General features: G+C 49.5%; 1 protein-coding gene across 8 annotated transcripts in view; it reads right to left on the bottom strand.

Moving 5' to 3' along the window:
• Window positions 1–14,846, bottom strand: part of RALGPS1 (Ral GEF with PH domain and SH3 binding motif 1) — a 284,151-nt gene that overhangs the window by 248,858 nt on the left and 20,447 nt on the right. The gene's annotated exons all lie outside the window — the stretch shown is intronic.

Genomic DNA, 14,846 nt, shown 5'->3' with positions numbered 1-14,846 from the left:
AGTGGACAGACAGGCTGGGGCCAGAGCATAAAGGGTCTTGCAGGCCATGGTGGGGAGTTTGGGTTTTACCTGGAATGCCTGGGAATGGGTTCTGAGCAGGGGAGTGACATGATCTGATCTCACTGTTTCTGAAGATCACAGTGGCTATTGTGCAGAGAACTCCATGGGAGGCCAAAGATGGGAGCAGCAAAGCCAGCTGGGTGTGAGAGATGCTGACAGCTCGGACTGCTGGCCATGGGGAAAAGAGATGGATTTGGGAGGGGTTCTGGAGGTGAAACAGACAAGACTTGCTGATGGACTGCATGTGACAGGAGAGGAAAAGAGAGGAACTGAGGATAAATGACTCCTACCTTTAGGGCCATTACGAATGGGTAACTGCTCAGCAGTTCATTCATTCATTGGCTCAACACCCATCCACTGAGACCTGGAGGACCAGTTCTGAGGACCAGAGTCAAAGATGACACAGCCCTGCCCTCCAGGGTCCAGCAGTGTAGCAGGGGGGAGAAAATCCCATAGGTAGATACTCACAGGATACGTGGTGTAACAGATCACAGGTTCACCTTGGGCGTCAAAGAAGACATCACTAAGAGCTGTGGATCTGGTCTTAAAAGGGCAAATGTGAGTGTTTCTAGGCAAGCGGTGGGTGGGCCACAGGCACTCTGAGCATGAGCAGAAGCCCAGAGGTGTGAAAGCACACCCCAGATGCCCGTGTGCCAGGAGAACAGGGAACAGGTTCCCCTCCTCACCTGACCCCAGTCCCTGCCCATCCTAGACTAACAGGGGTGCTAATAAGCAGGCAGGGCTCCCCACGGAGCCAGCTTTAACAGATGGCCCCGACACTACAGCCACAGGAACGGCATCTTGCCTCCTGGTCACTCCCTCAATCCTTCAGTAAACTTGGTGACCCTTTTCCCAAGCCCTGCTCTGTGCAGAGGACTCAGGCCAGCCCTCGAGGAGCTCACACACAGTCTGATTACTGCTGTCATCACAACAATCTATTAGACACTTACTCTGTTTAAGGTTCTGGTTAAGGATTTATATGCATCAAAAAAAAAAAACTTCCCTGGGGGCTCAGTGGTTAAGAGTGTGCCTGCCAATGCACGGGACACAGATTTGATCCCAGGTCTGGCAAGATCCCACATGCCGTGGAGCAACTAAGCCCGTGCGCCACAACTACTGAGCCTGAGCTCTAGAGCCCACGAGCCACAACTACTGAGCCCGCATGCCACAACTACTGAAGCCCGCGCGCCTAGAGCCCGTGCTCCACAACAAGAGAAGCCACCACAATGAGAAGCCCACGCACCGCAACAAAGAGTAGCCCCCACTCGCCACAACTAGAGAAAGCCCGCGTGCAACAACGAAGACCCAACGCAGCCGAAAATTAATAAATTTATTTTTTTTAATTATTTTAAAAAACCATTTTACAGATGAGAAAGCTGAGGCTGAGAGAGAGAAACTACACTGTAACTCGGGGATCCGTTTTTCACACACCTGCCTGCCCGTACCCCCTGCTGGACAGGGAGGCAGTCCGGCACCAAGGAAAGGGTACCAGCTTGTTAAGTTCGGCCAAAAACCCTGTCTTCCCACCCTCCCTCACCTCTTACACACACACACACGCACACACTCTCATACTAATGCCTCCTGCAGGAGGAAAAGATTCTCATGACGTAACTTTGCAAGAACGTGGAGCTGTATCAGAACCACAGCACCACCCCATGTCTCTGGTTTCTGTGTGACAGACTCCAGTCTCGTGTGTGGGCTCCTGAAGAGGGGAAGGAAAGTCCCATATGTGATGTTGGTTTCCTTCCAGACTTTGAGAATTCTCCTTCAATGTTGCAGGTTCAGGAAACCAAGGAAATAGCAGGAGACAGTCTGGTGCAGACCACTGTGGAGAAGGCAGAAAAACCACTTTTTCCTAAGCTTGTGGAGGTTGTTTCAAAGAAAATACACACATCCAGGAATGTTCAAGTACAAGAGAGTGATGTCTTCCAAATGTTTCAGACCAGCACAGAGACGGCCCCGAGCCCGTGTCCGAGCCCGCCTCCTCGCATGGCCATGCTGCTCTCCACAGGCTCGGGCACAGCTGCTCCACCTTCTGCATCTGAACAGAAGATGAAGAGACAGAACCAAAGAGGGTTTCTACCCACAACCAGTTGTTCACTCCACGTCAGGAACAATAAGTGTATGTGTTCTCTCTCCCTCTCTCTCTGGACGGCCACAGTGTGCCCGTTTTGTATTACCAAAAGGCCTCCCCCAGGGTCACAGTCACCCTGAAGCTGGACCACCTGCCAGGCGCCCAGGAAAGGTCCCCTCGTGCGGGCTGGCAGCGGCGCTCTCACTATACCCCCTCCCGACCCTCTCCAAACTGGCCAAGCCTCCTCCTGGCAAGCAGCAGCGCCTGGCGGCTTTCAAAGCGAGGCCCCGGCCACGTGAGCACATGAGACTTGAGATGCCATCCCCTGGCGCCGTGTTCGCCATGCCCTCCCCCGCCCCTTTCAAGCCACCCACCAGATGCTCGACATCCAACATCTCCCCTCCTCACTGAGGGCCAGATAATGAGCTGAGCGGGCTAGACGGCTGAGGAGGCACCACTGTGTCCAAATGCCCCCCTGGCTGAGCCCCCCCGGGGGAGAGAAAGCAGCAGTGTTCGGGGAAGAGGGCTGGCTGTGGAGTCTGAGGGTCTGCAGATAGACAAAAATGAGAGAAAACTTGTGAAACTGAGCAAACCTGGAGAAAAGGACAAGGAAGGGCGTCTTCCTGGAGAAGTGAAGCACCTACGTGCATGGAGCTGACGTAGGGCCAGCACAGACAAGCAGCCACCCGCGAATTCACGTGACAGCGCTGACCGGGTGCCCCCCATGCCCCCACACACTGTGCGCTGAGGCCGGGGAGGCAGAAACCAGCGGCCCATCCGTCCTCAGAAAGTCCAGCCTAGCGATGCCTACTCAGGCCTGCTCTTCTCAAGTAGGAGGGCTTCCAGAATCCTTTACATAAGAGTAATACCTTTAAAAAGGTATAGGGCTTCCCTGGTGGCGCAGTGGTTGAGAGTCCACCTGCCGATGCAGGGGACACGGGTTCGTGCCCCGGTCCGGGAGGATCCCACGTGCTGCGGAGCAGCTTGGTCCGTGAGCCATGGCCGCTGAGCCTGCGCGTCCGGAGCCTGTCCTCCACAACGGGAGAGGCCACAACAGTGAGAGCCCCACGTACCGCAAAAAAAAAAAAAAAAAAGGTATAAAATAAACAAGGGAAGTCCCCACAATCCCTTGTCCCTGTCCCCAAGGTTACACGTTCACACAGGGTAGGGCAGCATCCGTGCACACAGCCACACACACATAGACATACAGACAGGCACAAGTGTGTGCGTGTATACATGCAGGCACAGCCTGTGGCTCAACACCTCCCACCCCCAGAGGTTGACAAGCTACAACCACAGGCCTGGCAGGAGCTAAGAATAGGACAGTTACAGCAGAGCAAGTTCTCAGGTAGGAGAAGGAGCTGGGTACCTCTGCGGCTTAGAAAACAGATAAACCAGGATTTGAATTCTCACCCATCACTGACCTTGTGCCCTGGGCAAGTTGCTTGACCTGGCCAAGCCTCACTTTCCTCATCTGTAAAATGGGGAACACTGCATAGCAACCTCAAAGATGGCTGAAGGGATTCACAGGATGGTGCACATTAAAAGCGGCCGGCATGGTACATCATTAATGACAGCTATTATTTGTGTTGACACCCGTCACCACCACTTTCACCCTCCCTGGGGCAGGGGTAAGCAAGGGTAATGCTCTCTTAGCATGAGACCGCAAGAAATCACCTCTAAGATAAGGTAATAGGAGGAACGTGACTGAAAAATATGTATTTTTCATAAAACTATGAAAGGGTTCCCAAAAGAAAACGAATCCTCTGGTTGGCAGGATAGTTTCATTTTAGACCCTCTTTGAAAAGGCCGGCTGGAGCTTCCCCACCCCTGCCCCATGCACATGTAATTATCCTTGAAATCAAACGTTCCTCCCTTCCAAGACAAGCCTGCAGAAAACAGGGGGAAGAGAGAAACCCTCACCTGCACCCACTAGCTGGTGAGCAAGACCTGAGTTTTCCACAGGGAGTGGAGGCAGGTTTTAGGAAAATGGGAAACCTAGGGATACGTGTGGGGGAGGACTCAAAGAGACCTTCGGGAAATCGGGGTAAAAGAGAGAGTGGGAAAATGAGGGTGGCCTGCCTGGGACGTCCCAGACACCCAAGACAGCCTGGGAGCATCCTGATTGGCACGCTTCCATTCTGGAAGCCTGGCAGTGACACTTCCCTTTCTGCACATTAGGGATCGTGAAAGCCAGACCAGGGACCCAGCGCCCCACTCCCTCTCCCCGACTCCGCACAGCCCTCCTCAGCCACCCACTTAATCTTAATTACCGTCCAGGGGACATTTGTTCTGGGGAAAGGCAGGCAGTGTCACCTGCAACTGGAAGAGCGGGGGTGCCTGTGTCCTCATGGGCAGCCACCGGCAGGGATAAGCCCTCTCTGGGGGACACACCACGTCTCACCACCTCCAAACTGACCCGAGCCTCTGCACAGCAGGACGGCCTCCTAAACAGTGTCCCTGCCACACCCCTGCCTCCTCATGGTTTATTCTCAACACAAACAGAGTGATCCTTTGAAAACATAAACCAAAAACTTGCAGGACGTACAGAAAGAGTGGATTTTCCTGTATGCAGAGCATACATACCCAGCTGGAGGAAAACAGGCTGAATCCCAGATCTTCCTCCAGAAGGAAGCTGGAGAAATACCCTGATGGATAACAGAAGACGACTCTGCCTGAGTAGTGACCTTATTATACAGAAGCCGGCAGCGGGAAGAGGAGAAAGTATTCAGCCAGTGGCCTGAGACACCGCAGAACCCTTCAGGGTGGAGCTGGGGACAGCCCTGGGATCTGGCAGCAAGCGTGCCGTGGGCACCTAGGACAGCACCTGGGGGCCCGGCAAAGTCTCTCAGATGAGACGCTTTGACTCTACACGTAGGTGAAGCAGAAGCACAAAAACCAGGCCATGAATTTCATCCAGCAAGGACCTGGTGTGATCCTCTGGGCAGACTGGGGAGTGTCACAGCCTGGAGGACACTGATGAGACTCAACAACTAGATGCAGGGAGGGATCCTGGGCTGAACCCTGGAGCAGGGGAACTGGTGACATCTGGAAAAGGCTGCTAGCTTAGTTCATAGTGTCACACCTAAACTAACTCACCCAGGTTAATTTGATAACCATACTGTGGTTACGTGAGTCAACAGGGAAGCTGGGTGAATGGTATGTGTAAATGCTATGCGCGGTTTGGCAAATTTCTGTGAGTCTAAAGTTATTTCAAAATAAAAAGTTAAATTTAAAAAGGGATCCTACACCCTCACAACCCCTCAATACACACACACAAGCTCCACCGCCAGGCCTGATGCCTGGGACTCACCATTTCCCGCACAAACCCCGATTCGAGGGTTGTGCTCTGGGGTGTTGAGGTTCGGGCATTTTACGCCTATTACATGTGGGCCAAACACACACCGTCTACAGTAGACAGAGGATCGGACGGAAGGCAGTTTCCTATAAGGAGCAGAGGGTCCCTCCCTCCCTCCTAGTCCCTGCCAAGGGCAGAGGAAGTACTGGTGTGACTGGTGGCGGCCCAGGTCATTGTCTGGACCACATCCGTCAGGAGCATCACCAGGTGTCACAGGTGACACGCCTGTTCAGGGCCCCCTCTTCTCCCCACTGCTGCTCTGAGACCCACAGGGTGGACAAGGCCCCTGCTTGGGCTCAGCCGGCTCTGACTCCCACCTGCACCCGAGTGTGCGCCTGGCATGCACGGCCCTGGGCACTGTCGCTGCCAGAGGAAGGCAAGGACCCAAAATAGGGAGCAAGCGCGGGGGCGGGGGCGGCCCCAGTGGGCTAGGAGGCCATCACTTGCTTCAACCAGTGTTGACCAGAGAGCCCTGGAGTGGGTGACAGGCACGGGCCAGCTCATAGCGAGGGTCCTTTATCCTCCTCTGCTGCTGCCCCTCCTGTGACCAGGAGCTACAGAAACCTCGAGGTGAAGAGGAGGTTGGACAGGACACCCACACTCTTGGGCCTTCCTGACACATACCACTGAGTCCTGACCCACCGTGTACAGCCTGGCCCTTCCCACCAAATTAGGAAGGACGCTGTCTCTAGAGAGTAAGGCAGGGTGGGCAAGGCCGGGCTGCAGAAGGGGAGCAGAAGCAGCGGCAGCAGCAGGACAAAGCCGACGAGGAGCAGAGGGCGTGTCCCGCGGCGTGAGCCGGGTGAGCGTGGGTTTAAGGGAAACACCCACCGAGTTGTAGGCTGTGTCCCAGTGCCATCCCACATTCCGTGGCGAATACGGCAGCGCGAGGGGTGGGAGGGTGCCAAAGGCCGCGTAGAACACGACATCTTCACATCAAACTATATGAATAGATTTTGGTTTCAAGACAATGAACTAGGTCGACACATGTGCTTTCCCCTCTTCTAATCGTGTTGAAATGAAAAATAAGAAGACTGAGAACTCTGTTGCAATGTTGAAGTACAGGGAATGATGACAACAACAAACCAAAAATTAAGAATTCCTAGAAGATGTGAAGCAGATGGAATCGGATAGAGAAGAAAGCTCTGAGTGTTAGACATCTGGCCATAAAGTCAACTGTTTCCTCTATCCAAACAACAGCCAGCTAGAAAACGTAAGGGCCTACTAAGTAAAGAAAAAAATGCACAGAAGTAAACTGTAAAAGAAATGTACAAAAATCATTTGAAGCAAATTATTAAACTTTACTTATAGACAAAAAAAGAAGACAAATCAAAGGAGAGACATTTCACTCCTTCTGAACACGGAGATGATATTGTAAAGACATCAGTTCTCCCCAGCTGATCTATAAATAAGATGCAAATTCACTCTAAATCCTAAGAGGATTCATTTCGGAATTCAACAGGTTGATTTAAAACTTTGTCTGGAAGAGTAATTAAAAATAGCTAAGAAGTTTTCAAAAAAGAAGTGTAATGAGACGGCACCTGTCCTTTCAGGAAGCCGCAGTTGATGATAAATGGTCAGCAGGACAGAACACAGTCCAGAAAAATAGGATCAAGTATAGCTGAGAATTAATATCTGATCAAGATGGCATTTCAAAAGGTGGGAAGAATGGATTATTCAACAAATGTTGATGAAACAATTTTCTATTCACTTGAGGGGGGGATTTATTTTAAATTTTACCCAGTATCATTTGTAAGAATAAATCTTTGATAAAGATTTAACCAAACCAAAAAACTGCCATAAAAATACCAAAGGAGGGACTTGCCTGGTGGACCAGTGGTTAAGAATCCACCTTCCAACGCAGGGGACGTGGGTTTGATCCCTGGTCAGGGAACTAAGATCCCACATGCCGCAGGGCAACTAAGCCTGCACACCGCAACTAGAAAGCCCACGTGCCTCAGCGAAGAGCCCATGCACTACAACGAAAGATCCCACATGCCCCAACGAAGATCCCACGTGCCACAACTAAGACCCGACGCAGCCAAATAAATAAATTTTTTTAAAAAAATAAATAAAGCTCTAAGAAAAAAAACAAACAAAGGAAACACAAGTCATTATTCCTTTTTATTGTCCCAGGGTGAAGTCCTCTCTAGGGTGATACAAAAGCTAGAAAACAAAGGAAACTATTGGCAGATTTAACTATGTGAAAAATTAAAACTTCTGTATAGGAAAAGACATCATGAAAGAAGTGAAAGTCAGTCAGTAAACAGGACAGGGTTCTGAAATGCCACATGAGATGATGAAGTTCTCTTAATACAGAAAGAAGGCCCCCAGGAGTTCTGGCTCACTCTCTGCAGAGTGGCCTTGGGCAGGTAGATCAGTATTTACAGACAGAGAAAGATGTCCACAGATTCAGGACATATTCACTCTTATTCATTTGTTCATTCATTCAACAAAAAGTTACCAGAAGTCTAGTATGTGTCAGGTACTATTCTAGGTGCTGGGCATAAAGCAGTGACGAAAAAGCCAGAAATCCCCCAGTACATTCTAGTGGGGGAAACAGACAATAAATAAAGCATTCGGTAAAATATATGGTCTATAAGCTGGTGATAAAAGAGAAAAAAGTAAAGCAGAGAAAGGGTATAGGCAGAGTGGGGAGGGGGAGGGGTTACAATTTTAAATGGGGGCAGTGGTCTGAGAAGTGCTCACTGAGAAAACGACATCTGGACATGTTTTGAAATATTTGTGTATACATGTGAACACTCACAAAAGTCTAGAAGGATATGTACTCAAGTCTTAATGTCAATGCTTCTTACAGGTGCCATTGTACAGCACTTTTACATTCTACTTTTTGTACACTTCAGTATTGTTTGATTTCTTCTAAAATAACTATGGAACACTTATTGTGAGCAACACAGCATTTGGAGGGAAAACTGAAAGTGAATTTCCAGAGACAAGCACTTGAGGGATGCTCCCACCGGCAGGGATCAGACGTAGGAGGTTGGAGTCGGATGTCTGGTGCTCTGGCGCCACCTGGTGGCCATCTCCTAAATGATCAATCTCATTTCCAATCCCCTCAAGGTAGCAATAAAAAAGCGGCAAGACACACAACAACTGTATAAAAACCTATCTGCCCTGTGGACAGGGACTAGAGAGGAAATGCGCAACATAAACAGTTTGATTTGTTGGGGTAGCATGGTCATGGTGGGATTTATTTAGCTTGGATCTCCAATCACAGTTCTATGATGACATTTCATTCCTTTGTGTTAACTGCAATGGAGCAGTTCTACGGGGCAGCTGAAGGTACTCACAGAAATGGAGTGAGAGGCGGGGTGGGCAACACAGAGCCATAACCCAGGCCATCTGCACGTGTGTCCCCAAGAAGTTTGGGGGTTCAGAGTGACAGGACCTCAGGTCACACAGTGGTTGGAGGTGGAGGGGTCTTCCCCAATGGGAGTGCCTGGAGGACGAGGTCCCAGGAGTCTGGCTGGGAGGGGCAGCCATATCCGGGCCTTCAAACGATTAACCGCTAACTGAGCACGTGCGCAGACCACCAAACTGGAGCCTCCTCGCCAAAGTCCAGAGGAAACAGACATCCCACGGGTGATGAGGAAGTGACGTTGATCTCAGCGAGGACTCTGCCTGGAATAGTCTTCCCCTCTCCCCCATCCTTTGGCCCCTCTTCTGTGTGCCCTCACTCAGCCCACTGTAGCACCTGTCACTCTGACAAGAAAGTGCTCTTGCCGGGCATCTCCCTGCTAGACCATGAGCTCTGGAAGGCGAGAGTCACACCTACTCATTCACCCTCGGAGAGCTCCGGGTTTGAGTCCTATGTGACAGCAGGCAAGTGCCCCTCTAAGGCTTGAGTTTCTGCGTGGAGATACAGGACTGTCCTCCCCTCGTGTGGTTATGGCAAGGACAACTAATAGCACCAGCTGGCACTCAGGAGCGGTGATGGGCACCAGGCAGCTGTCTAAGCGTTTTATTTGCATTAAGTTCCTAAACTGAGGCCACCTCTGTGGAGTGTTGATCACAGCGCCTGGCATGGGGTAAGTGCTCAAATATTATTTTATTCCCAGTTCCCAACACAGTACCCAGCACTCTGCTGTGTTCTCAGTAAAAATGAATGAACCACTCCCCCAGCCTATTACAGGAAGGGGCAAGTTCAGGGCACGACGGCGATGCTTAAGCGGCCCATCAGCACCCCCAGCCACATGGACTGAGCAAAGGGACTTCAAGGAGAGCACCCCTGCAGGACTGGGGAAGGGTGTATGCAGGGAGAAGTGATGCAAACTCCTGGGGTGGGGGCAGGGGAAGCAGCAACGCTCTGGACTCAGGTTCAGCTCAGGTAGAAGCTGCCACCCAGGAGGGGCCTCAGTGAAAAGTGGGTGGGACTTGCCTTGCCTTAACATAAATCCCTCCAGCCCTGATCCCAGGTGGTCAAGGCCGTGGTCCTCGCAGTAGAGGGTCGGTAGGCAAGGTCACTGAGGGAAGCTGGTGTAAGGCAAGGAAGGGGGCTGAGAGGTACCCAACCCACTGAGAGTCACAGGCACTACCCTGGGGAGGGGGCGGTGCATCCCTCTGCAGGCCCCTCCCCAACCCAGCCGCTTGGAAGTGGCTTCCAGCCAAGGAAGGAGAGACTTGCAGACTACAACAGGTGCCAGAAGGGCACTAGAGCAGCTGGTGGCCACGCCCACTGTACTGTCCCCCGCAGTCAGGTGTGCTCAGGGGCTGGTTCTCTCCCTGGAACCATCCTCGTCCCTTCTCTCCTCCCCGCTCCTTCCTGCCCTTTTCCAGCCTCATTGTCAATGTCACTTCCTCTGGGACCTCTTCTGTGATGCCTGACTATGTTGTGTCCTTCTCCTACTGGCTTTTAGAGCACTCTCCTTAGCACTCGTCCTATTTGTCTTGAGTTATATTCGTCCTCCCTGGACGGTCACAGCTGTGGCCACGCTCGGCTGCCTCCCCAAGATTTCCAGCGAGAGGGTCACGCAGGCAGCATCAGGAGCGGCCCACGGCTTCTGCGGCTCACAAACCCTTTTCTGAGCAACCCCACTCCACATGCTTCCCATCTCTGACTCTGAGGTTACGATGGGGCAGAGCCTTTCTCCCGATCAGGGAGGGCCACTGCTGATGCCTATTTATGTGCGGTTCAAGAATGAGATGTCAATGCTAATACAACTGACAGCCTAAACCTTCATCTTTTTTTTTTTTTCGGCCGTGCCACGCAGCATGCAGGACCTTAGTTCCCCGACCAGGGATCAAACCTGGGCCCCCGGCAGAGGAAGCATGGAGTCTTAACCACTGGACTGCCAGGGAATTCCCAAAACATCGTCTTATAGAAAAGAAAACTCAAGTCTCCTTGCTTACAGACGTTTATAAAGGCAATCTCAAAAGAAACAAATGACAAAAAGGAAGGTGTAGCAATTTATCTGGGTTGTTTCTTGATATTTCATCATTCTAAATTATACTTTATCGGACTTCCTATTTAAGCTACAAAAGCAACATATCTTTATTGCTATAAGCCAAACCTAAGAGGGGTGTACAAATAAAAAGCCATGAAACCACCCTCCCCCAATGCCGACCCCCTTCCACCCACCTAAGGCAATCACAGTGGGCAGCCAGGAGTACACTCCTCCAAGCCTTTGTGCCAAGCAACATAAATACCTGTAAACAAGTGGGACTAGACCAGAACCCAAGGTCGTACCCTCAAACGCCTGGGGGGTCCAGCAGATCATGTCATGGCGAAGCTACAGGTGTAACAGAATAAGGACAGATGGGACCTGTGGCCAACTACGCCACTTAAAGCTTTCCATTTTGAACATTTGGAAAGCACTGAACTGGCCATACAAGGTATCTGAGAGAGAGACTGGACAGTGCTCCTTGGGTAGAGTAGCAGAGTTAGTAAGAGCTCAGATTATGGAGACCTGGTAACATCCTGGGCCCAGTGTCTATTGGCTAGGTCACCGTTAAGAAAGTCACTTAGTCTCTGTGCTTCAAATTCCTCCTCTGAAAAGAGGCAATCCAACAGTCCCTTCTTTGTAAGTTCACTGTGAGAAGCGAACTTACAAAGTGAACTAATGTAAAGCACTTAGCACTCGCCTGGCACACACTATTACTGGCCACCAGTCTGCAACCACTGCTGGAGACATTATTCTGCAATTTGTTTTTTAAACCTAACAATGTGTCATGGGCTTCCCTCATGTCAAGGTAGAGAGAGCTGGATCCTTTTTAATAACTGCCTAATACATGGCTGATGGGGGCTCCCATTCCTTCCACTTTTTTGCCACTACAAACAGTGGCGCAGAAAACAGCTTTGTACTGCTTTTTGCATTGGTGCTTTATTTCTGCATGAATTGCTGCTGGGTTGACAGATATGGATATTTAATACTCATTAAATATTTTCAATTATATTCCCCCAAAGTTAGAACAATTCATACTCCCAACAGCAATGTAAGGGAGCACTCATTTCCCCCAATCACTTGCTAACATTGGATTTTATCAATCTTTGTAACATTTTGCCACTTAAAAAGGTAAAAAAGAAAACTATTGTTTTTATTTGCATTCTGCTAGTGATGATCTTTTGAGGCAGAGATTTCCAACTTCTTTCTTTCTCCTTTTCTTCTTCAGCAAGAAAACTAGTTTTAGCTAAGCACACTCCATGCTCCCTTGCTGCTCAGTGTGGCTAAGCTCCACTCGGTGAGATGTAAATGTTAGTGCTGTGTGAGACTTCTGAGAAATATCTGAAAGGGAAAGTGTACACCCTTCTTCTCCCCTTTCTCCTTCTGGCTTCTGGAATGCAGATGTGACGACTGGAGCTCAAGCAGCCATCTTGAGTCAGGCGGCAATCTGCTATGGCTGGAAGAGCAGCGAGATATAGAACCTGGCGGCTCTGTGATGACTTAGATTCCACCACAACAACCTCTTTACTTTTTCATGAAATGATATAAACCCTTATATGTTTAAGCCATTGTTATTCTGGGGTTATCCACTACATGCAACAAAATCTATTCCTAACCAATACACCTTCTGATTCCCAAAAGTCAAAATTGAACCTTTATTTCTCTTTTTTGTAATACACATAAATAACAATGCCTTTATGTTTTATTTGCCCTATGTTTATTTAAGTCTCTTAAAAGTGGAACACTCATTTTCCCACTCTCCCATTCTTTCTCCCAAAGCCTTGGGTTTTACAGAGATGGTTTAGAATTTTTATTTTCAGCCTGTTATGTTTTCCCATACAGTTCTCCTCTATTTTAAAAGTTCTTAATAACACACAATAAAAATTCTAACTCACAGTAGCTATATCCAATGAGATTAATCTCTGTGCACTAAAGGGTGCACCACAGCTCACTGCTTCCTGCACTCTCCATGTCCCCCACCCCAGAATCTCTGCTCTAACTGTCCTTTGGTCAGAGAACTTCAATGGGCGTTTTCCTCAGGCACACCTACCAGATGACGTATGCTTTATGTCCTCACGCATGTGCAATGTCTTTCTTTCACAATGACCAGGAGTGACATCTCGGCTGGTTCAGCGAGGGTTGGGGCCCCCTCTCTCCAACAGTCTGGAGACCCCGGACCACCGTCTTCCGGCCTCCAGGGCTGCATATGGAAGGGCCAATGAGAGCCTAATTCTCTCTCCTTTGAAAACAGCTTGTTCTTTCTTCCTACAAAACTTTAAGATTTTTCCCTTTCTTCTTGGAGTTTAGGAATTTTACTAGAAAGTAGGTCTAAGTGTTGGGCTTTGCGTGGGATGAATGGATCCATTTAATCTGAAGAATCAAATCTGTCTTCAATTCAGTGACATTTTCTTTTATTGTTTTCCTATTACTCCTCCATCTATTCCTTTTTCTCCTTCTGGAACTCCCATGACTCCATGGCAGGTCCCCTGGATAAGGTCTCCAAGGCCTTCCCTCATGGACAGTGTCTCACATTTTAATTCATTATTTCCATTTCTTTTTATTATTGTTCTGGGTTGTGAGGCATTTCTTCTACTTGACCTTCCAAACCACCAATTTCAGTTCTTAAATTGATTTTTAAATTCAAAAGCCATGTGTTTTAGTTCCAGCAAGCCTCTGGTACCCTTTAAATGCGTCCCCCTAGGAGCTCTCTCCTTGTAAAGTTCTTACACATCCTCTCCTTCCATCCTGCCTCAAAGGAACCACTGCTCCAAGTGTGAAGCCTGGCTTCCCTCTTTCTCCAGCTAAGATCCCAAAAAGCCGTCATGTGTCTTTGCCTGCTGAAGGGTGCAGGTTCACACAGCCCCTGTTCATGGCAGACCACTCGAGCTTCTGTGGCAGTGACAAGCCTGAGGCCCTGTACGACCTGACAGCCTCTGTTCAAGGGGACCCAAGTGAAATGAGGTGGCAAACTGTGATCTTCCTGCTGAGAAGTGGGGAGGAGACCCTCTGCTCTTTGGTCCCCTAGTGATGATGGGGGAGAGGCAGTCCTCTCCCAGCTTCATGGACAGGGAGCAATTCTGCCCAGATCCCCTGGGATTGGCAAGATCGGGCAGTCCCTCAGAGGGCATAGGAAGCAAGTGGGCAGCTGCACCCCCTCTCATGGAATCCAGTTCTAAGCAGCCTCAAAAGCACAGACAGAGGAGAGGAACTGCATTTCTAGAACTAGATTGACCTAGAGTCAAATATCAACTCTGACACTTATTTGCTGTGTGATCACAGGGAAATTACTTATCTCTGAGTCTCAGTTTTCTCATATGCTCTTACCTTTAAACCAAGAGTTATTTCCAGCATCCTCCTAAGGGGAACCAATCCCTCTGATACGTAAGTTTCAGGGAACTTGCTTCTTCTAAGCACTATATGAATTACTTGTATTGTAGTTAATCATGCAATATCAAGGAAGGAAGACTGGGGCCCTGGCAGGAAAGCATCAGAAACTTTACCTTCTGCCTCTTTGTGAAAATAGGTTGACAGAAGGGTAAGGCTACTAGAAGAATCTGAAAAATATTGTAATATTTCAGCTTTTAGCATTTTTGTGACTGCTCCTACCTGAATAAAATCTCCTAGGATTCTTCTAGGCAAATACTCGCTGCCTCTTCCCCTATTATCTTACGGTGTCTCAAGACTTGAGGACCATGGCTGCAAAGGGGATGGATGCTGGGAGCCAGGAGAGAGTCCATGTTGGTCCCAGTTTAGTAAAATTTATGGAGCACCTACTACGTATAAGGCATTGAGCAAGGCACTGCACAGAATACAATAATGAGGAAGACACAACCCCTGCCTTAAGAGGGCTTGAAGTCTAGTCAAGGAGCTAAGGCAGGAAGTACAGGGGACATCAAAAAAGCACAATGCAATGCGGATCGTGGCCAGGGCCATGAGAGGGGGTTGAAACAAG

The sequence above is a fragment of the Stenella coeruleoalba genome (genome assembly GCF_951394435.1).
Source record: "Stenella coeruleoalba genome assembly, chromosome: 7".
In the NCBI taxonomy this organism is placed as follows: domain Eukaryota; kingdom Metazoa; phylum Chordata; class Mammalia; order Artiodactyla; family Delphinidae; genus Stenella; species Stenella coeruleoalba.
The sequence above is the reverse complement of the archived record's forward strand: the minus strand, read 5'-3'. Positions and strand labels throughout refer to the sequence as shown.